This window comes from Sapajus apella, unplaced genomic scaffold (genome assembly GCF_009761245.1).
Source record: "Sapajus apella isolate SASKATOON/1434 unplaced genomic scaffold, GSC_monkey_1.0 scaffold45, whole genome shotgun sequence".
NCBI classification, from domain to species: Eukaryota; Metazoa; Chordata; class Mammalia; order Primates; family Cebidae; genus Sapajus; species Sapajus apella.
The window spans coordinates 2,970,603-2,995,482 of NW_022436985.1; the positions used below are offsets into that span (position 1 = coordinate 2,970,603).

Below are 24,880 nucleotides of genomic sequence, written 5' to 3' on the forward strand. Positions count from 1 at the left end.
ATATGCAATATCTTAAGTTGATCTTAAAATAATCACAATTTCACAAACCAATCAACTACACAAACATTTAGAAATCTTTCATTACAGAAGTTTACCTTTACTAAATGTCAAATTCCTTTTAAAATTTGGAAAATTTCAAAATGTTTGGAAAACTGAAGACCAAATGAATGCCATTGTTTCTTTTTATTAAATCTAGCATATCATTAGACTTGATTCATTAAAAATTTTGATATAAAATTTATATTTGAGACGTCACTATTCATCATATATGGTTAAAACCGAATGAAACATTAGAGCCAACTTAAAGTTGCTAACAAGCCCAAATTGATTTAAGAAATATTTATCATACACAAATATTAAGAAATGTTTATCATGCACAAATATTTCAAAGTACTGTATGCAAAGCATTTTGGGCTCAAAGAGTTGAAGAAGAAATGGCCACTATGTTCATGAACCTTAAAATCTATTTGGAGAGTGTGGCACAAGTTGTCAATTTTGTTGTTGTTCTTTTGTCATAAAAGGTCTGCTGATAGTTCACCCACACCAAAAGTTTCACTCTGTTTCCTTTTATACTATATATAAACAGAAAATCAAGTGTCCTCCAAGCTAGTAGCTGTGCCACTTTAAACAAATAACCTAAAACCTTATCCAAAAAACAGATACTCTTCCTAATGGCAGATGGTTAAAAACAAACCAAATACATTCCTCTATATACACAAAAAGAGCTGAAATGAAGGAAATACATCAATTCAAAATGTAAATATAATTTAAATATATATATTAAAGAACATATTAAATATTTTAAGTTATTTTTGTTATTGCTGTTTATATATTAATTCCCTACTAGCCAAGAAGTATATTAAAAATTTTGTTAGAAAAAAATACACATAGGATATGTATTAAAAGCAATAGGGTCAAAAGAAATTCCTGTGTACATAAGAACATTCTCTCTCAACAAAATTTGACAATTCTTAGAGTTTTCCCTCGTATTCTAACACCTGTGTTAGAGATAATACTACATTTCAATTTCCAAGTAACTCTCCTGAGGCTGACTAAAAGAAGAACGGTATTCAGGAGGTGTGCTGTAAGATGTTTTACTAGTATTTGCCTAGCTCTTTCTATTAGTCTATATCCAAAGTAAAATAAGACAGTTGAATTGAAAACTGGATATGTCTAAGACTAGAGTTCATAAAGTTTTGATAATTTATGACAAATCTTTTTTCTGGAAATTATATTTAATAGGCTGAAATACTGAACTACCATTTACTTAGCTTTGATTTGTGGGAATAAGCCTGCCAAAGGACCATCTTGTTGAATTCTGGGCAGAAACACTGAGGAGAGATCTGAATTGAAACTATGTTATTATAATAATTGTGTTATCTTCAATCTGGGCATGGCACACACAGGAACATTCTGGCCTGATGCTGCTCAAACTGTCCCTCTTTCGATAAACAAATGGCTTCAGTTTTCAAAACATTCTCCAAAAGCACTTTTGTATTCTTATTTTTTAATTGTATAACACCCATTACACCCCTCAGTTGTCCAGTTTTTAAAAGCCTTGTTAATTTTACCTTTAAATTTTCTTTCTTTATATTCTTTTATCCAATTCATATCTTCTCATTTATGCTGGTCATGTTCTCACCCATAAATTCTACTCTAAGGTCAAAATGTTTCCTTTCTCCTCTTTTAAATAACTGTCAATATGAGCTCTCACAATAAATAAACCAACACCAAAAAAGGGCATAAAGCCTGCGTCTGAGATACTACATGAGAAATAATTACTCTCACAGACCCTATCTTCAGATATTTCTGTTTTAAGCCACACCAACATAAGGTAGATGTATTTGTGTGTGTTATGCTTTTCAACCTTGAAATATTTTTAAGGAGTTGCCTGTATTATCTTAAATTTCAGTATGTGAGTGATGTAAAAATAAATACATTGTATTTAAATGACCAAATGATCCCAAACAATCATAATACTAATATGGGGGTAAAGGAACGTAGCCATCTTAATGGCCACTTCAATCAGAATTTTCCACATTCTAAAAGAACATATGAGAGCAAACAGAATATTTTACCAAAATGTATTCAATGATACTTCAGTTATAAAAACTATTTCCTAGATTTACCTACAGAATGCTCCATCTTCTATGTAAAAACCCAGCGCATAATTAACGGTTGGCAAAACTTGTCAGTTTTAACTCTTATGGTCAAGTCTGTTGATCTTCACTAGGAGTCTCACTGTTGTGTTTTTCCTTCTTTCCTCTAAAGAAAAATCATAATGACCTTTCAAAATGAATAGATCCCATTTATGGCAAATGATCAGTTAACAATGGAAGTTTTTTAGTTTCTTTCTTTCTTGGGTAACAAAAAATACTCCCTTTTATTATTAAGCCCATAATAACTATTTGGTAGTAATACAAATATTTCCTAGTGGCTCCCATTCTCTAGCAGCAAGTCAAACAGCCCCAAGAGAAAAGTATAAAATTGTGATAATTATGAAATAGCAGATAATCTAGAATAAAACAAATCCCACTAGGATCATTACATCCTAAAAGTTCTTTGCCCCAGCCTTAGAACATGGCACTTTTGAGCATGCTAAAATCATGACAAGGACATATTTCTCTTCTCAATTCACACCAATAAAGGGGGGGAAAAGAAGCCTTGTCCTATACGGACCATTAGAACAATCTACCCACCCCCGACTGTGCCAGGCTCCTGCCTTTGTGGAGTTCAGTGTCTCCTCACTGGCAGGAAAGTATAAGCAGAGAGATCATTAGTTATGACAGGGAGACTCTAACTGATAATATTGACTCACTTCAGGAGCTATTACACTATAAACAGTGTGCTGAAAGCCATTTATCTGCATTTTAGGATAAACAGCAGAAAAGTCTCAATTAAATAGATTGCAAGAAATAAGCCGCTGATGTCAAACCAAGTGAAGTTTAATTTTGAAAAGAAAAATCTGTGAATGTAATAAAAATCAATGTGAGATGTCAGGGATGTTAAAACATAAAATTCAAGATTTTATAAGATAAACATAATTTATAACATTTTTAAAGATCAGCTTTTTTGATTATCAAAGTTATTCCACACTACTTTGAAGTTCAAAGTAAATTTACTAAAACTTGACATTCTCTTAAAAGACAACATTTATGGTATTACTGGTACTGAGCCAATGTATGCTATCAAGGAAAGCTTTATCACTATGTAAAAGGTGAAATTCAATTAGGTCTGTTTCATCACTTCTATTCTTACACACAAACATTCAGGAGAGATCATTTCTCTCCTTTTCTCTCTCTCTCTTTTGTTTTTTTGTTTGTTTGTTTGTTTTTGTTTTTTGGAAACAGGATTTCACTGTGTTGCCCAGGTTAGAGTACAGTGATGCAGTCACAGTTAACTGCAGCCTCAATCTCCCATGGTTAAGTAATCCTCCCACCTCAGCTTCCCTAAATACCTGGGACTATAAGCATGCACCACCATGCCTGGCTAATTTTTCTATTTTTTGTAGAAACAGCATTTTGCCATGTTGTCCAGGCTGGCCTTGAACACCTGGACTCAAGTGAGTCACACGCCTTGGCTTCCCAAAGTTCTGGGATTACAGGTGTGAGCCACTGCACTGGGTTGAGAGATCTCTTCTAAATGACTCCCTTCAAGAAGAAAACACGAGTGCCACTTTACATCTAACTGTAAACACAGCGTGCATGCACATGTGTGCACAGACACACACATCTATCTCTAGCATGTTAAAATGCTTCAAGGAAAACACTACATAATTAAATATAATCTATCATGAAACCATAGAGGCTTTATTCCACAATTGATTAGAAGGATATGAGACAGTTCGTGACCAGCCTGGCCAACATGGTGAAACTCTGTCTCTACTAAAACTACAAAAATTAGCCAGGTGTGGGGTGCAACCTGTAATCCCAGCTACTCGAGAGGCTGAGGCAGGAGAATCACCTAAGCCTGGAGATGGAGCCTGGAGTGAGCTGAGACTGTGCCACTGCACTCCAGCCTGGACAAAAGAGTGAGACTCTGTCTCAAGAAAATAAAAAGAGGATATGAGACACACCAAGGTCTTTACTGCAAGGACCATATATGGGTAAAACACAACGTTTAGCATTTATTTTTCCTACTTGTCAGAAAACAAATCAAAATCCTCTTTTTCATTCATCCAAATGTCAGAAGCTTTTCAAAACAATTTTGGAGTCAGAGAACACACAGGTGTGTGTTATGTCAACTACTGAAAGTAAATAAAGGTTAGCCTGGAATCTGATCTCTCCACGGACACATTCTTGTGGGCATTTTACAAATACTCCCTGAAGGAATATTACACTAATGCTGACTAATTTGTAAAGCATTCCAAATCTCATTAGATCTATTCCTTAACAATACTGTTAAAAGGCATGACCTCTACTAACATCAAACTCACTGCCACTTCTTAGTAAATCTTTAATGTTTTCCCCAATATTAACTCCTCTGTTCTATTTCACTGACAATACAACAGGTTGAACAACAATAAAATAGTCAATATCAACACATATAAGTTGTTGTCATGTCATGAAAACTATGACAACCCACAAAAAATTAAATGTTAGGTTATCAGTAACAAAAGCTTACGAATAACTGGTTCGCATTCATAACTACTGTTCTTAAGAAAACCATTGCATATTTTGACTACTGTGTAACAAGTCCAGCACAGAAAGATGGGAGTAGTACTTTCATATCTGAAATTACCAGTGTTCAAGCTAAAAGCTGTTTCTGTCATTCAAAACCTCTATTAAACACAAATAACAACAAACATGGCAGGTTCGTAATCTTTAAAAAACAGGGACAAGAAAGGAACTCTTGCTATCAAATGACTGGGTTCAATCAAGATTACAAAAATTCTTAGGCAGAGGTTGCAGTGAGCCAAGATCCCGCCACTGCACTCCAGCATGGAAAACAAGAGCAAAACCCTGTCTCAAAAATAAAAAATAAAAAAAATAAAGAAAAAAATCTTCCCACCAATAAAATGACCTAATAGTCATAGATTTATAAATATGTTTATTAATGATCCAGAATATACCAGTTTATACCTTTAAAATTCATTGTCAATCATGTTAACATTCAAAGATTTTGTATTTCTATAAACTCTCCTTTTTACACACACACACAGATACACACACACAAATATGTCCACAATGAGGGTCAACAGGTAACAAATTATTCCTACAAAACCTGTCTCTTCCTGCCAAATGTTCGTAACATTTCCTAAACCTCACAAGTAACTTGCTACTGGACAAATCTTACAGCTAATGATCAAAAATATAAAACTTCAAAACATTTTTTCCTTTTTCTAAGTTCATAAAATGCCTGAATGCTCATGCCCCAGAAAGAGCTAATGCACAAAACAGGATATACTACAGCACTCTCAAGTTCTGCTGCAACATCAAGACTGGCTGATAGCTTTGCTTATGTCTTTCCTATCTACACGTATCAAGGTTCCCAGCATTACTTTCCTCCTCACAAGCAGCAAACCCAGAGGCCTTCATTACTAACATTCCACAATGCATGGGGAAAGCAAGTTGGGGGGCAGGGAGTGGTGCAAGTGTCTCTCTATCTGAGTGAATGTGCAGAATATCTTTTCGATCTGAGATCCTTTCGGCCTCCTGCTTGATTTCTTGTCTTCCAGTGGTTTCTCAAAACTTCAATATTCTTTGAGACCCAGATGTCTCTTTTCTTCTCTCCTGCACACACTGAGGGGACAGGAAACAGCAGGTGTGAAATGTCTCTGTTTGCCCCTCTTGACTTCACAAGCAACTCCTGTTTGAGAACTTTCATCCTTGCTTTCTGTCTCAGGGGAGTCTGGTCTCCTGGATCCCGTCTCTTCTCACACACCCAGAAGGACAGCCATGGCCACAGTCCCTCTCACAGAGGATGGCTTGCTTTGATACATTCCTTCTTGGGTTATGATCAAAGAGTCGTTTTCTCAACCTAGATCAGCCTGGCTAAAGAAGGGTTTTACAACAAAGAGAAAATGAGTGTATGGGGGAGAAAGGGCAAGACAACTCTGAGAGGGAAACCCGAGATGCCTGTGCTTAGGCCTTCATGTCTAAACGTAAAAACTTATATACAAAACATGTAACCGGGCACCATCTCTTTCAATACGCCAAGTCACACATGTAACAGGATAACCAGACTCCAATCAGGTATAGCAATCATAGTTTCTAGCTCTAGCTATGCTACCGATTCAGAACTCTCCAGAATGTCTTGGTTAGAAACTGGCAGAGTGATGATTCACCAAATAAGACTCAGGTAGTAAACACAGATTCTCAAGATATGTTTGTTAAGGTAATACTGAGTAAATGAATTAGATTATAGAAAAGACTTAGACAAACATACCCGCCGAGATTAGGAATTTAGTGCAAGGGAAATGTCCCTGAGTCAACATCATAATGTGGTAATGCCACATGGGGATTGCTTTTCCCATGACCACATTCCCTGGATGGGTAACAAAGAGGGTGATAACAGATGTTTCTAAAGAAAGGAATCATGTGCACAAAGTAGTGGCTACTCTGGTAACTTCAAAATATTCCAAAACACTATAACATGTTACACCTCTAACCACTTCCAACTCTACCCGTACCTAAAACAAAATTTGGAGAAAGGACAGCTAACCTCCTGTTGCCTAAGATTATAACTAGCTATGGACAGGAGAGAGAAAAATGAATCAGAACCTGCCCTGGCCACAAACATAGAAAATCATTTACATGAAAAATATGTATATATACATACACATATACATATATATACACACATACACACATGTATATATACATGCATATATGTGTAAATGTATATTTATAAAGATATGTATAGATCATGTACATAGAGTACTGAATATATATAAAGATATATATAAGAATATATGTCTGTATATAAAGAAATATATATCTGATAAATTAGATATTAATATATGTATGAATGTCACTGATTTCACCTAATTTCAGGTCGATTTTAAGGGTAACATTTACTTTTACATATTTAGGGAATATTACATACACAGAAAGTTATTTATAAGTTTGCATTAATGACTTTACTAAGAAAGGGATTTGAAAGGACTGAAACAAGACTTTATCATCTTAGAGAAAGGGGGAAATGTCAGGACATACAGCCAAAAGTGAATAGTTGTGAATTTCCAAATTTAAACTAATCACAGAGTAATGTGGAAATAACTTGCATTTCCTTTGAGCTTATTATCTACAAAATACATATAATTACATAAAACTGTATTTTACTCTAATACTACACCATTAACTCAAGTAATTTTGTTTTTAATTCTACTTAGCAATAGCAAAATGGGAAGAAATTATAAAGAAATACACAAAAAAAGAGATAAGCATTACGGAGTGATTATAGAGTCGTGAACCAAAACCTTAATACCATCCTCTATGAGGTATCTTTGGGTTGCAGGTGAAGCATCTGCATGCACAGTATAATACTAAGAACCACCAAAAAATAATGTGTTATCCTGAAATCCGATTAGGCTGCTCTGAGGAGATGAGTTGTCTGGCCCTGAATATTATAAGCACTTTCCTGTTCCAAATATTTCCAGTTTCTTTTGCTTTTTTATTACAGCAGTAAGTCTCTTCCTTTCCCCTCCAACATACATACTCCCTTTTTAAATCACTTCAGCTAAACTTCTAACTCTTGAGCTTCTAAGGTTTGAAAAAATCTGTGAATATTTATTTTTTTCTGCAACAAAAATCAGCCTGTAGCCATTGAAGATTATGGTTATTTAATGTGATTATGATATTTACCATAATCTTTTTGTCTTTATCATCTGTTTTTGTTATCATGGGCATCTTTGTGGAACAGATAAGGATAGTTCTTGCCAAAGAACTTGAGATCTTTTGGTGTGGTCAAGCAAAAAATAAAAAAGAAGAAATGCTTAACAGGACTCCAATGATTATGTTTAAAAATACTTCCAGCTGCAAAGCAAGTAAAGGGTCACACTGCTGTACCCGGGTGCCCTGAGTTACTTTATCAATAAAATGAGGTTGTGGGAAGATAAATTCTCTAACCTCTCTTGTACTTCAAACATACTATGATTCTATGTAACTTCTGCTTTTCTTAGATGTACTCTTTTTTTCAAAACTACAGCATGAAAAAAGGGTACTGAATATTACGTTAATAAAACAAGGATTCCAGATCTGCCATTTACTAGTTTGTGACCTTAAGCAAGTTCTTAATTTCCTTTGGTCTCAAACCCTGCACAGCAACAGTACTTATACTTCCTTGAGTTTGGGAGATTAAACAAGATGTCATAATTTATCCCCTATTACATTTATAAATCTTACTTCACGTAATCCTCAAAATACTTCTGCCATGTAAGTGTTACTACTCTCATTTTACAGATGATGGGGGCACTAGAGCTGGAAGAGGTTATGTGCCTGAGCGCAAACTACTGAGCAGCAGACAAGGTGGAAGGAAAGCTCTGGGCTGTGTGACTCTCAAGAGCAGTGATTCCTCTAGATAGCAATTCTCAAATGTTTTGTTCTTGGGACCATTTCACATTGTTAAAAATGACTGAGGATACAAAATTTTCTGTGTGTCTGATTACAGTTTTCAATATGTTAAAAATTAAAATTGAACAGTTAAAAATAGGTACAGTTTATTGTTTAAAATAACAAAACAATTTTAACATATTTTCAAGGAGACAGTGGCATTGTTCTGCATTTTTGCAAATCTCTTTAATGTCTAATTTACTGGATGTTTGCTTCTGCACTCAATCTGTTACAACATGTTGTTGAGGTCGACATATTAAGAACAATTGGTCCCACACAGTTATGTAGTTAGAAAGGAGGCTATTTTAATAGCATTTTCATGAGTGGTTAGTCTTTTTTTTTTTTTTTGAGACGGAGTTTCGCTCTTGTTGCCCAGGTTGGAGTGCAAAGGCGCGATCTCGGCTCACCGCAACCTCCGCCTCCTGGGTTCAGGCAATTCTCCTGCCTCAGCCTCCTGAGTAGCTGGGATTACAGGCACGCGCCACCATGCCCAGCTGATTTTTTGTATTTTTAGCAGAGACGGGGTTTCACCATGTTGACCAGGATGGTCTCGATCTCTTAACCTTGTGATCCACCTGCCTCGGCCTCCCAAAGTGCTGGGATTACAGGCTTGAGCCACCGCGCCCGGCCGAGTGGTTAGTCTTTAATACACACTAAAATTGGACAAGAGGGGGTCTTTTAAAAGTTACAACATAAGATCTAAAACCCTATCAATGAAATTTTCATATTCTGATAAAAGATACTGTCCATCTTGTACTTTAAACTGATCTTTCACCTATGCATGAATATGAAACAATAGGGACTGGTCATCTGAAAAAAAAAAATGTTTGGTCCATTCAGTTATACAGAACCAGTACGTAGATACAAGTTTTATAAAATCCTAACTTTTGCATGAAAGTTTGAGTTTTATCATTAGCATTAAATACGGTCAGCTGTTTTCCTTGAACTGGCAGGCTCCATTCATTCATTTTTGAGAATATGTCTGCAAATACCCAAGTCTGAATAACCATAGTTTTTCTGTCAGTCACTCTTTCTAGTAAAAATTGTGTTTCATGAAGTCTCAAGACAACTGTATTAGTCCGTTCTCATGCTGCTAATAAAGACATACCTGAGACTGAGTAATTAATAAAGGAAAGAGGTTTTATCTCACAGTTCAGCATGGCTGAGGAGGCCTCAGAAAACTTAATATCATGGTGGAAAGGGAAACAAACACATCCTTCTTCACATGGCATCAGCAAGGAGAAGCACCAAGCAAAAGACAGAAAAGCCCCTTACAAAATCATTACATCTCATGAGAACCCACTCACTCTCACAAGAACAGCATAAAAGTAACCACCCGTGTTAATTACCTTCTACTGGTCCCTCCCATGACACATGGGGATTATGGCAAATACACTTCAAGATGAGATTTGGGTGGGGACATAGCCAAACCACATCAACAACCATTAATCCTCAGTTGCTGAAGAATTTTGTTATATATACTTCATATTTTTTCAAATGGAATATTAAAAAGACATTTACAGAGAGGTTGAGACTTAATAAAATTAATCATTTCTACTGCGTCATTAAGGATATTCTTAAATGAAGCTTCATTTTCTTTCTTTGATTGGTTAGTTGGGTGGTTTGGTTGGCTGTTTTCACTGTGGGCGTACTGCAGTGAAGAATACAAGTATAGTTTGGTTCCTGCTGTGATTTGTACTAAGGCTCTATCCATTATTATCATCTGTGCAAATGTTAATAAAACACATTAATATTACTATGTTGGCAAATCATACTTTGAAAACTGACATAATAGATGACCGACTAACAGTGCATTCGAGATAACAAAGTTTATAAATATTTTAGGCTGAGTGTGGTGGCTCATGCCTGTAATCCCAGTACTTTAGGAGGCTAAGGTGGCGAATCACTTGAGGTCAGGAGTTTGAGACCAGCCTGGCCAATATAGTGAATCTCCATCTGTACTGAAAATACAAAAATTAGCCAGGCGTGGTGGTGAGTCCCTGTAATCCCAGCTATTTGGGAAGCTAAGGGAGGCGAATCGCTTGAACCCAGGAAGCAGAGTTTGCAGTGAGTGGAGATTGCACCACTGCACTCCAGCCTGGGCGACAGAGCAAGACTTCATCTTAAATAAATATTTTAAGATAAGCTAAGGCACTTTTGCCATGATGGAAGAGAACAGAGTAAGTAAAAGAGATGATTTGTTTAAAAAAGAAAACCAATAAAACATATAATTTTTGAACCTCCTGAGATCTAAACATAGCTTTTCATTTGTAGTTTAAATGCTTTTATTTGTAAGTGGCACAATTAAACTCCTGAGGCTTCATTTTTTTAACCTAGGGAGGGAATATGTTCTCTTTCCGGGTCCACAAAGGGGTGTAGTTTTAAGGGCAAGAACTTCCCAGCACCATGTCCCCTTCTCATCTCTCTCCATCGGGAGATTTAATGGTCTCTGTTTTAATTTTCACAAGCGCGGGAAGAATCAAAAGTCAATCACTCCAGTGGAAGTTCTTAGGAACTCCTTTCATTGGCCAGAGGTCTTGGAGAAGGTGGGGGTTTCTTGCAGGTTAAAAGTCCCCTTCTTCCACACCCCTCTGGACTCCATATTTGGAACCCCTTCCACATGCCATCTCCCTCGTGTGGAATTTTTCTTCTTATTCTTTTTTTCCTCTTTCTCTACCTAAATCACTTTTCTGTAACACTTTTTGGGTCCAGTATTTACTTTACAAATGCACCTGCTGTGGTCCCCTCTCTCATTCTTTAGAAATCGGAGACCAAGAACTTACAACATTCTCTCGGGGGAGCTGCCTCCCTGGCACTCCAAAATCCAGTTACACTAGCACCACTTAGATTCATTCAGTTATGAAATATTGGCAAATACTTGGGAAAAGAATAAATGAATCATCAATATGAGAGTAAAACCAGCACATACAGAAAGTTCACATTCTCAGAAAAGTAATTTTAAAAAGAAAAACTTTCTCAAATGTGGTACAAATCAGACTTGGCTGATTTTTGCTTTTGGTTTGCCCATTTGATAGCTTTTGCTTTGGGTTGTAAATTATCATGGGCAGAATTGTTTCTTCTGCTTTTTTTTTTCACACCTGAACACTGAAGAGTTGATTATATATATTGAGGCAAGCTTTTCCCTAACTTTATGTTTGTTAATATCTTGATTCGAACTTAGCTCTTGATTTCCGAACACAAGTCAGTTTTTCTTACACGCTGCAGGAAACTGTTAATTCTGAAAGATGTGATACACTAATCAGAGCTTCTTTTCCCACCTGAAATTATTAAATGGAGATGCTCTGAAAGTATCTTTCTTATGTGATATCTTAAATGTGGAACTACTTCACACTCTACATGAAATATTTAGAATATCCAAATTACAATAAAAACTGCATGAGACCAAGAGTTGGGTCCCCTTGGCTGCCTGCCACATCCTCAGCATCCAGAGTCATGTGAGGTACCTGGCAGGCACATGATCAAGTTTTCTTGAGATACACAGGACAGCTTCCCTATTATGAAGGCGTCATGGATCATCTAATAAGACAAAAGGGACAAACACCATTCATTACCTCACATGTATTTATGATATGTCTCTATCTCAGTTCCGTGTATTTTCTATTGTGATTGCCATTTGATAAAATCTCTGCTTTTTAAAATTGGAAATGAAAGGAGAAAATGCAGCTGGGTTTTTCTAACACTTCCTCTTCCCTCTGACATATAATTTTTAAACTCAAGAAATACAGATTTTGGTTGTGTACAGTGTCTCATGCCTGTAATCCCAGCATTTTGTGAGGCCAAGGCAGGTGGATTACCTAAGCTCAGGGGCTCCAGACCAGCCTGGGAAACATGGTGAAACCCTGTCTCTACAAAAAATACAAAAATTAGCCTATTTGGTGGCATGCTCCTATGGTCCCAGCTACTCTGGAGGCTGAAATCGGAAGATTGCTGGAGCCCAGGAGGTTGAGGTTGAAGCTGCAGTGAGCTGTGATTGAGCCACTGCACTCCAGCCTGGGTAACACAGCAAGACTCTTGTCTCAGAAATAGTAAGGAAAAAAAAGAAATACACATTTTGACAGAGGCATTTTGTATAAATTATGTTTTAGATAAATAAGGAGTGAAACTTGGGAACATGGGTGTGACAGGAAGGTTCTGAACATAATCTCTAATACCAATGTTACCAAGATAGCACCTTACAGAAGAAAGTACATGGGCTAGGCTAATTAGCTGTATGCCTCTGAGCAAATTCAAGTTTCCCTGGACCTCAATTTCTTCATCTTGAAAACAAGGGTAATTATGTTTACTTCTCACATGGCTGTTGTGAAGATTAAATGAAGTACGATATAAAGCACTTAGCACAGAGCCCAGTGCCTGAGATACAGAAAATGACCAATAAATTCATTTATCAGAAATACGTGACTGAAAACCAGTCAGTAAAGACTACAAGGTTCATAGCACAAAAAGTAATATGTTTCACTGCAACTACATATGTATAAAGCCATTACCAGAATTTAGAACCAATTTAAAAATATATACCAGTTAAAAATATGCACAAGACTACTTCCCAGAGTGTGATAGATGACCTCCCAGTATTTACCACTGGTAATACCCACTGGTACCTCTTTATATTTTAAATTTTTAGCTAATTTAAGCTACTTTCTACTTCGTTGTATCATTTCACTACTTAGAAGACAATACTGTGGGAATTCTATAGTCATGGCTCCTGCTGGTACTGATAAGTATCTGTGGCACTGCATAAAGAACCAAACTGGAGAACAGCATCCATCACAAGAAGCTTACCCATGTTACTTATTCATATTTACAGCTGCTTGGTGCACTATATCAGCTTGGCTTTACAAGCAATACATAAATGTATCTTAAAATGGTATGCTGTGTGTGCCATATTCAATTCACTTTATAAGCTACTCCCAAAGCTAGATGATATTAGCTATTATTTCAAACAATATATTTGCACTGCATCTTGTATTTTGCAAGATACTTACATGAATATATATGTGTATGTTAAACAGGTTCAGACACACATACATATTATAGCATCTTCACAGAGGGTTAACTAGGTTTTAAAACTGGCATATATTTAATCATTTACCTCAGCTTTTCCATGACAATATAATCATGTAAAGCCAGTTAAATAACTTTACTAAATTATAATTTACCATCTTTTGATAGAAAGAGAATATACAGGAAATAACACATTCACTTTAAAATTTATGAAGACAATCTATAAATTCTATGTAGATAGTGGCATGTCAACAAACCATTAGCAAAGTGCTGTGTACTTTGCTCTTGGTATGCCTCAAGCAAGTAAATAATAATTCCTGAAATAATCCATCAATGAAAGAAGGAAAACTACTATTTACTGTGCCTACATCAGGTGAAAACTGTTCTAACAGCTTTCACATGTTTTCATGTAACTCTTAACAGAGCCTGACAAAATACACACAAGTATTCCTGTTTGTCTAAATGACTGAGACCAATATAATATAGTGTCTTAGGGTGGAGCTAAGATGCTCACCACTCCACATTACTACCTTACCAAATCATTCCATAATAGTAATACTACTACATCACCATCAGCAGGCGTATGTACATTTGATTTCTCTTTTTCCCAGTAGAAAGCATAGGTATCCCTGTGTCTTCCATGTTCCCTTAACACAAAATACAAGCTATTGGCTGGAATCCTTCCTTTCTACTGCTGTTATCCCTGTCCCTAACCAATGTTAGCAAAATACTCTGATCTCCTTCCCACTTCTATCATCTAGTATTTGCACTGCTGCCTTCTAAAGATAACAACACACGTGTGCATGCTTGTAAAGCGAAAAAACTAAAGCAAAATAAAAGTCTCTAACAGATCCAAATTTCTTAGGAAAGCATTTAATGTTCTCCATGAATGGATTCAACCCTTCATTCCAGCTTCATCTGCTCCCTATCCATACCTTATTCTAATTAGATGTACTGTGTCTGTTGTATTCCCATGTTTTTGCTTATAATATTCTCCCAGCCTGCAACAGCCTCCCTCTCCTTCCCCATCTATGTTACATTTTCCCATCAGAAGAATGTGTTTCTTTTTTGATGTTTCCAAAGAATTTTACCGTATTATATATTTTACTCTACCTTAGTTGCACACATATGTTCTGGCCTACCAACTATCTCCCTCTTCTTGCAAGTAGCATAATTTATTTATACATTAATCACCCCACTGAATACTTGGATAATTAGCTGTGTGACCTCAGACAATTTACTTAACCTCCATGAACTTTCATTTCCTCATCTGTAAAATGAGGATACTACTACTTACATATGTGAAATGCTTTCAGTACATAGAACTGTTTGCCTCATATAAGTGTAAACAATTTATATACTACTACTATTACCTACATTCTTCAAACAAAGGACTTCATTGTTTGATATTAACTGGCTCACATATGCATCCAACTCTAATTTTTAGCCTTGCAAATTTTTGAAAAAAAAAAAATTAACTTTTTAAGTATGAAATGTTTTAAAGGACTAGATTATAACTTTTTATAGTAGTTTTACATTAGCAAATACATACATTATTATAATGGACTAAAAATGACAAGCTAACAATATAAGACCAATCTCAAGTATAATACTAATAAAGCTGGAATGGATTTCTAAAGAGCACTAATTAAGCTCATCTTTTCAATCAAAGCACCAGTTCTTCCTAAAATTCTACTACACATACACTGAAATGAGGGTGGTAAGTCAAGGTAGGACTCTCAGGAAGAGATAAGCTTATTTACTGAACACTTCCATTTCTGAATACAATTTAAAAACTATTTTTGAATGTCTTGTGTACATTTTACTATTTACACATAAAACAGGCCTGTTTTATAGTTACAGGATATTCACAGTTCAATACCTGGGTCTTCTCTTCTTTCTTTCTTTGCACTAAACAAATTAACAAGTCTGATCCTTCAGCCCAACTAGAAAAAAAAGAATGGACATCAGGTTTGTGACAGTGGCTGTATGAAAGGGGAAAGAAAGCTATGGAACTCCTGAGTTGAGAGAAAAAAGCCTTACAGTAATATAAACTGAAAAAAAGACCAATTAGCACCATTGTACCTGAGTGCCTACTTGGAAATGGGAAAATAACTGACTGTGTTTTATAAAGTCTTTCTACTCCAAACTGAGGACTACATGGGTAAGAATTATAAAGGCAAATTTCATAACCATCAAAACTGGGCATAAACACTAAAGTACACAATGGCTATTAAATGATACAGGATTATATTCTAATTTTTCATTAAAGTCATACTACTAATACCACTAATATATCATATACATACAACATGTGAAAATAAAGTACCACTATGATGCATCTAAGACTTAAGACTAACTCATAGCAGGTTCACTATTAACTGCCTAAAAAATCGTTCACTTTCCAATAGAAGATAATTATTAGACGTGAAAGTTCACTTAGTTACTGTGAAACAGATCCAGTACCTTTTGTATAGACTCTGAGAAGAACAGATGGTGAAAATGGTAAAGGAAACTATGCCTAATTATTATTAAATTTATGAGGCTTGTCTTAAAGATAAGGTTTGAGTTAAATAATAGCTATCATCACTTTAGAAAGACATACTTAATCTTATGACCTACAGTGTGTAAAGCAGGATGGTAAATTACTTAAGAATAAGTGGGATGTTCCTTAGAGGAATACATTTATCAACAAGACTACAAATTTTTGACTTCCAGGTCAGCGCCTATTTCGGCAAATGTTAAGCCTCATGGAAAAAGAAATACGCAGATACATTATTTACTTCTTTGCTCATCCTAAAACATACCTCTATTTCATATTTAAAATAATCATAAGCAGGCATGTAGCTTTGTAACTTTTCTATCTGATTTCAGGTCCAGGTATTTTTTTAATTTCCATTACCAAACTTGGGTCCAGGTATTTTTTTTTTCAGTTCCCATTACTAAATAACAGTAATTTACCTAGAGTAGCAGCAAAAAACTGCATAACTACTCTAGCTCCAATACACTTTGTTTACTTTAGCAATTTTTCATTCATAAAAGACTGTGCTTTTGAAAGTGACTGAATATATATTTAGGCATCCCTATATTATGTGTATCCTATTAGAACCAAGAGAACAGCTGCAGTCCAAGGTAGCCGGAAGTGGGAGGATGGGGCCTTATGGTCTTCAAAAAAAGAATGGCAAAAAATGAAAATGAAGAAGAAAACTAAAATGCTACCCATCAGGAGTAAGGATTCAGTAAGATTTCTGTGCACCCCTCCACACTCAGTAAGGAGAAAACAAAGACCTTTCCAAGTGGGTCCAGCAGGGCCAAAGTGTGTGAATTGAAAGGAAAGATTTCTCAAGGCAGAGAAAACCAGCGTTCCCAGCACTAAGTATTTTTCGTGTATTAACTCAGTTGCTTGTTCCCACAAGCTTGTGGAATGTGTAGTAGCATCTTTTCCATATTGCCATACAGAAACTGAGGCACTAAGAACTTGCTCAAGGTCACAAAGCTAAGAAAGAGCTGCAATAGAGATTTAAACACAAAAAGTGACTCCAAAGCTTGATCTAACCACTATGACATGCCATATGAAAACAGGATTTCCAAGTATCTTCAGAAAAAAACACTTACCAAGCCAAAGGTCAATGCAAAATTAAAGTCATCATATAATAAATATGTCTATATTATTCAAATTCCTACCTAGGATCACTTTTAAAAGACACTCAGTTATTTGTAGAGTGTTTCTCTTGACAATTCCCAACAAGGAAAGAGAGATGTGAGTTTCTATGCCAGCACATTCTGCTTTGTTCTTAAAAGTGTTTTTGTCTTTCTTTCAAAGTGAATTTTAATGAGTCCTTAATTATCAAAGGACTTCATAAATATTCATTAGTCATTAAGAGAAGTCCTGTTTCCCATTTCTAAAAGCTGAGAGAGAAAACAGTTAAGACTTTAAAGTGGAGTAGGCATGAAGAAAGATTAAGTGGAACTGTAAACATTTGGTTTTATATTAGATGTTTAATGAAAGGCTCAAATCATTAGAACACTTCAATTCTCAGTGTGGAAATATTTTTTTTCCTTAACAATAAGTTATCCAGAGTATCATTTCTGTTGGTGATATTTTCTTCTTTTCAATCCCTCATCCAATTCTGAAGGATCCAAAACACTTCACTTTTTATGATGCCTTCTGCACCACTGAACAGTAAAATGGTTATGATGTCGGGAGGAAATGATTTTGATCTAAATCAACAAGACAAGCCATGCTCCTACGAAAGTGCCATAAACCTTTTTCATAAAAAAGGGTTTTCACACTGGATCTGTGTCTTCAGAGAAAACATTCACCAAAATGTTGCATTTTACATCAGTCCTACACAGCTGTCAGGATAATATCACACAGATAAACTTTTCTTTATGAAGTCGCAGCCTTGAATTTTTTCCTAGTTGCCAAAACAGGGGAGATGCCTAGAAGATATCATGGCAATTCCGTGTTCCCAAGGTCAGCAGCCTAAGAAATGCAAATGGCTTGGCAAGTCAAATATTAACTTACTGAGAACAAATCTCTCCAAAGCCCACTGCTTCTAAATCACTGCTGAAAAGGATCTCTGGAAAATAGCAAACTATATTTGCTATTTCTAGCAATGATTTTCCCCCCTAATCTCTTAGAACTTTTGTCTCCCTAACCAAGAAACATAACAGATAGGTTTTTATAAAGATACCTTCATAAAAGACTCTCAACTGTGAAATAGCTTCCTTGTCACTATCATGCACCCAAAAGCAAGGGATATATCACATTGGTCAAATCTGAAGAAAATAAAAGATAAATATTAACTCAAGAAAATGAATATGCTTATTTAATAGATTCCTACTTCTGTAATTTCCAATACAAACCAAATTCAGAATACTTAAATCATTTTAATTTTTTTAAACTTTTAATTTAAAATGATTAATGAAATAATTTATTTTGCTTCTTCACTGTTTATTACCACCTTCCAAATAAGTATGTATGGTGATATAAACAAAATTTAAGAAGGATAAAACTAAAATGCAAGTGTATAGTTTTCTTAATGGCTGTTTAATTGAAGTTCAGAGTAAGAAATCAAATTTGAATCCCATGTAGTTGGTTTCAATTTATATGAAAAATATCATGGTGAAGAACACAACTATTTAAGACTTGTATTTTTCCTTACTGTATAAAACTTTATTCTGGTCTCTATTAGGAGTTACCTGACACTTGTCTTCTACTTCATTAGAACACCCAAAATGTCTGACCTTCTTGCTTAATCCATAGAGCTAAGCCTAAAATGCTTCCTGACTGAATAAATAAAATTAGTTATTGTGATGGTTAATTATGTGCATCATCTTGACTGGGATACGTGGTGTCCAGATATTTGCTCAGACACTATTCTGAGTGTTTATGCAAGGGTGTCTTTGGATGAGATTAACATTGAAATCTATAGACTGGGTAAAGCAGATTGCTCTCCCTACTATGGGTGAGCCTCATCCAATAAGTTGAAGGCCTGAATTGAACAAAAATGCTGACCCTTTCTCTAAGTAAGAGAGTCCTGCCTTACTGACTTCTGCATGAGTCGTTTCCTTCCTTCGCACTCAAACTGAAACCTTCCCTCTGCCTAGGTCTTGACTTTGCTGGCCTTCTGCCTCAAACCATGCCATCTGATTTCCTGGGTCTCCAGCTTGCCAAGTGCAGAACTTGGGACTTCTTAGCCTCCAGAATCATTTGAGCCAATTCCTTATAATAAATCTCTTTACACCCACACCCACACCCACACACACCCTTATTGGCTCTCTTTCTCTGGAGAACCCCAACTAATAGTTAAGTTTACAAAGTTTCATTAAATAACCAGGCTTTTTAAAAACAAATACAAAGGGTTAATTAAATCTGAACCATCTCGGGCCCTTGAATTATGGTTTTCATTATTTCTTCCATTCAAGAAAGCTACAACTGTAATTTCATTGTCAGCAATACAATTCAGGGCTCATATATATATACACAGATACAGATACACACACACACACACACATTCATAATTTATGCTTTATTGACTGCAATTTTGGCAACGTAGCCCGTCATACCTCTGTAACCTACTGAGTATCCAACGTGAGCTCAGACTGGCAAATCATTAATATCTTCTTAGTGTACTGCAAAGTATTGGTATGAGATTAAACAGCAAGGATTAAATCCAAATAAGTCAAAGATTTAATCCACAGCTACGGTACACTCACCAACTAAGAGATGATTACTGATCAGAGTGATCTTTGTTTTCATTTAGTTTCTATAAATTTCTTTGGGCAGTGTCTTTCTCATACCTATCCTCTATTGGCCCAGAGATGGGTATATAATAATCTTTTCCAACAGTATTGCCCCCTTGAGAAATCAAATTGTTTAACAAATTTGTAAGTTGAAGACCAGTTCAAGATGCTTGACTCTCTTCTACTAAATAAGGTAATAAAATCACCAGAGGTATGAAACCTATTGGCAAAACCCTATGCTTCAAAATATATAAAATATGTGTTGGTGAAGAATACAACAATTAAAATTTTTATGTTATGAGACAGATAGATACATACCAAAAATCGTACTTGAAACATTTAGACATTTTTCATAACATGAATTCTGAGTGTTTTAGTAAAGAACACACTCATTTCTAGCGAAGGAAAGGAAGAAGAAAAGGAACTTCAACATGTTTTTAAGAAAAGGAAACGGCTATGAAAGCAAAATAAAGAGTTTGAGGATAGCAGGACACACTAAAGGTAAATTCCTTGTACTCTGGAGATACTCAGGCACTTTGTCTAAGATAAATGACTTTTTCTTTCAAAATGGACCAATATATATATATATATTTAAATTTCTCATGGTTTTCTTTCCCTGTTTTTTAAATAATCTAGAAAAGAAATAGTGGCAATGATTAAGAACTTTTATGCTCCTGCAGAAACACAGCGAGTTACATGTGGGTTTTCCTTGTTTGCTTTTTGTAAGGTCACTAGTCTACTCAAGGCACCACTCCCTCACTAGGCACTAGTTTACCCAGTATCCTTTCCTGAGTTCTAGGCCAGCACACTCAACTCACTATCAGGCTTAGTCTAAGTGACACTAAGAAGTCTGAAAAGTCAAACTCAACAAACTTTCAAATTACTCTTCTTTTTCATGAAGCCTTTCCACCCTATCCCATTCCTTCCAAAATCTGCTTCTTCAGTATTCTCTCTGATAAACACCACAGCCATCCACCTGGCTGCCAAAGTAAAACACCTGAGTCTTCCTATATTTCTTCTGCACTAATATTCATTATCCCTAATCCATCAACAACTCAATCACTTTAGTCTTCTATATTTTTCTGTAATCCTTCCTCCTCTCTCCATTAATGCTGTTAAAAAGATGCCAAAAGGAGGCTCTCATCATTTATTACCTGGTTGATGGCACAGCCTCCTAGTTTCTATTCTATAACTTTAGCCTTCTTTACACCACAGTCCAAATCACAGTTTCTAAAATACTCATTCATTCATCTACTTAACAATTGCTTAATGAGCACCTTCCAGGTACCAGGCTTGGTCCTAGGCCCAAGGACATAGCAGTAGAAAAAAACACACACAAAAATTCCATGCCCTCACAGCTCACAGTCACCAGAGAAAAAGAGACAGTAAATTAAAAACAATGAAGAACCATAAATTATGCTAAGCACTTTGGAGAGAAATAAAGTAGGAAATGGGACAAGGTTTATTGGGAGTGGTAATGGTTTTAAAGAGAACAGATAGAATTTCCTCCATGTAAAAGTCGGTTTTGAGAAGGGAGAGATGAAGAGAGTGAGTTGTGAAGAAAAAGGGAAAGTGTTCTAGACAGAAGGAGTATCAAGCAAGAGCCTTGAGGTAGAAGTGCACCTGGCATTCTTGAAGAGTAACAGGTGCCAGTTTGTCCAGCAAGAGGAATAGGTATGGGGTAAAGTCAGGCAGGAAATGGGGAACAGATCCTCACCGGCCTTTTTGAAAACTTCTACTGCTTGCCATTCTATGCTAAGAACAGACCATAGAGAGCAAAAACCAAACCTGCGAGCCATTCAGTGTTGTTATAATTAAGGCAAACACTGACTGTGGTTTGGACACGGGCAGTAGCGGTGCAGGTGATGGGAAGTGGTCAGATTTGAGATATACAATAAGTCCTCAATAGTGTTAGCAGGTTCTTAGAAATTGCAATTTTAAGCAAAACAATGTATAGCAAGTCCACAAATAATGTAATTTCCCACTGGTAAAAACCTAAGCTTCGAAATATATGTCACTATAGTGACATGATATAATAGAGTTCCATTATAACATGGATGAAAAAAATTGGTTTCATGTCATTCTACTTCAAGTGACAGTTTCCAAAGCCTATCAACAACATTAAATGAGGACTTATTGTATTTTGAAGGTACTTCATAATTTTGCTTCCCCCAGAAAGTGAAGCCTAAGACAACTGCTTGCATACGGTGAGTTTATTTGGGAATGACATCCCAGGAAGTTGAAGCATGCAAGTGGAGTTGTGAAAGAAGGAAGGAAACAATAGCAATTCAGGTGTAAAAAGGTCAAGAGAGATCAAGACCACCCTAGCCAAGATGGTGCAACCCCATCTCTAACAAAAATTAAAAAAAAATAGCTGGGCGTGGTGGCATGCGCCTGTGGTCCCAGATGCTCAGGAGGCTGAGGCGGAAGAATTACTTGAACCCAGGAGGCAGAGCTTGCAGTGAGCCGAGATTGCGCCACTGCACTCCAGCCTGGCAATAGAACAAGACTCTATCTGAAAAGGGGAGACTCTGTCTGAAAAGGGGAAGGGAAGAGGGAAGGGAAGAAGAGGGAAGCGAAGAGGGAAGGGAAGCACAGGAAAGGGAAGCAGAGGGAAGGGAAGAAGAGGGAAGGGAGGAAGAGGGAAGGGAAGAAGAGGGAAGGGATGAGGGAAAGGAAGAGGGAAGGGAAGGGAAGAGGGAAGGGAAGGGAAGGGCAATTCAAGGATAAGTTATCTAGTTCAATCTAACTGAAGGAAACAGGTCTAAGTATAGCCAACCCACGGAATACAAGGAGGAGTGATTATCTCTCTCAGGCCCTGTCCCCCACTGGTAAGGTCTGGTTTGATGGGCCATTATCTGGCCCTCGTTGCAGGTTATACATGAGTATAGAATGACTCCTCCCAGCATCCCATGTGCTACATCAAAGAGGGTCCATGACAGGAGGCCAGGAAATGGGATAGTATTCAGTTCCACCTTCACAAAGCTGGGCAATGCCTTCATGGAACTGTTGGCTGCAGCCCTGACAGTAGTCTCGGGTAGGTCAAAAAGGATTTGGAGGTGGTGCATGCAGGTGCCCAACATGAACAGTACTGACTAATATTCCAATGGGCCATATGCATTATGTGAGAGATAAGGAAAAACTTAGGATAATTCCAAGAGTTTTGTCTTAATCAACCATAAGGATGGAACTGTCATTAACTGATTGAGAAAAATGGTGGGAAATATAATTACATTAGTTTTCTTCTCAAGAGCCAGCCGTGGATCTACACAACCCATAGGAAAAAATATGTGGTTCTTAGCCTATGTCCACACAAACCTTCATCATCATTTCCCTGCTTAAATCCTCAACTTAGCTGCTCACTACCCCTTACCTCCAACTCTGCAGTTACACTAAATCCTGTGCAGTTCTCCAGCACTGCCATGTTCTTTTAGGTCTTTCTGGGTGTTTTGCTCATGTTGGTCCCTCTAAGTGGAACTTGTTTACTTCCTTTCTTTGCCTCAAAATGTCCTTCTCAGCCTTTAGTTCTCAACTTGATTCAGACCTTCCTTTAAGTCAGATGCACACCTATCTGTTCCCAAAGTATTCTTTGTATCTGTCTGCCCCCACAACCTCCCTCTGGGAATATTTTCCTTCAATCCACAGGGTATTTCACAATACTGGAAGACATTAAGCATTTAATAAAAGTTTGATAAACCAAAGGTAAAAAATGGTTTCTTCAAGTAATTATATGCTTATTTTAATGATGCAATAAATGACTCCTAAGGGGAGGAGTAACATAATCAGAGTTTATGTCTCATCTCAGACTTACAAGTAAAATATTGTTTTCAACATGTTGTCTATTATCTACAAGACAAAATGACATATTTTGTTAATGCTGTTCATGCAGGGCAGAGACCCACAAACTTCTTCTCATAGTGCTTTCTTGGCTTCCTTCCACTTTCATTCTGATGGAAAATGTGAGCACATTAATTTTAGGTTCAACATAGGTTTCTGTTGGGTAAACTTCTTGGCCGACTAGGTTTTCCGAACCTAGTCCTTTTCACTTGGAACAAATGTGTTATTCCAGAAGATGCCAACACATCATGTGTTACTGATATATAACAAGATTAAGATGAAAAATGAAAACATTTAAAATGCAAGACATACTTGGGAAAAATTAAACAGTAAAGTGACCTGGGGAATGCCCTTAGCAATTTTCTAAATTATTCGGATAATATTCTCAGGACTTAAGAGTATACCTAGGTCCTATTAAATCTGTAAAATGCTGTAAGTTTAGGGAATAAAATGGCATACAAAGAAAATCACCTATAATTTATAGTGAATAAAAATCACTTGAGTTTGAAGCTCCCAAAGTTCTATTAAATCATGCAACAACTTTCTCATTTAATTAAAAGAAACTGGAAACCAATACATCCTTCAGAGATGTATGAAGTCAGATTGCTAGATATTGTAGCACTTTTATACTTCTCTAAACTAAATTCCTTTACTAGAAAAACAAGACAGAAGACTCTATTACCTAAATAAAATGCTTTAATTGTTCCAAAACTATACTCACAGATGTTCCATGCATTTCCACCGCCTGTTATTCACCTGCCTTTGAAAAACCAACATAATTTAGTCCAGTGGTTCTCAAAGTTTAGCGCATAACAGACTCACTAGGGGACTTGTTAAAACACCGATCTTTGGGCTCATTCCCTAAGGTTTTGGATTCAGTGGATTTGAGTTGATACCCCAATAACGTGTTTTTATATCAAGTTCCCATGTAATGCTGCTGCAGGGACAACAATTTGAAAAGTAGTAACTAGTCAAAATCTGGCTTTTGTGCAAAAATTTCCACTCCCTCACACAAGCTTCTGGCACTGCATATTTTCTCACTTTGATTTTGCTTAAACTATTTCAATCGCTCCTATAAGCTCTAGAAACAGAAGAAACTTTACCTAACCTGTACGCTACAGAATAATTGCATTTTCGGTTTGAATGCTAGCACAACTATATTCATCTTTGTTATTAATACCGCAACAAACAAACGCAAGGCCCTGAGGTTGTTTTCCTTC

The 24,880-nt window shown here is 36.3% G+C and overlaps 1 protein-coding gene across 3 annotated transcripts in view; it reads right to left on the minus strand.

Moving 5' to 3' along the window:
- BMPR1B (bone morphogenetic protein receptor type 1B) overlaps positions 1-24,880 on the minus strand; it is a 398,414-nt gene that overhangs the window by 61,641 nt on the left and 311,893 nt on the right. The window lies entirely within an intron of this gene.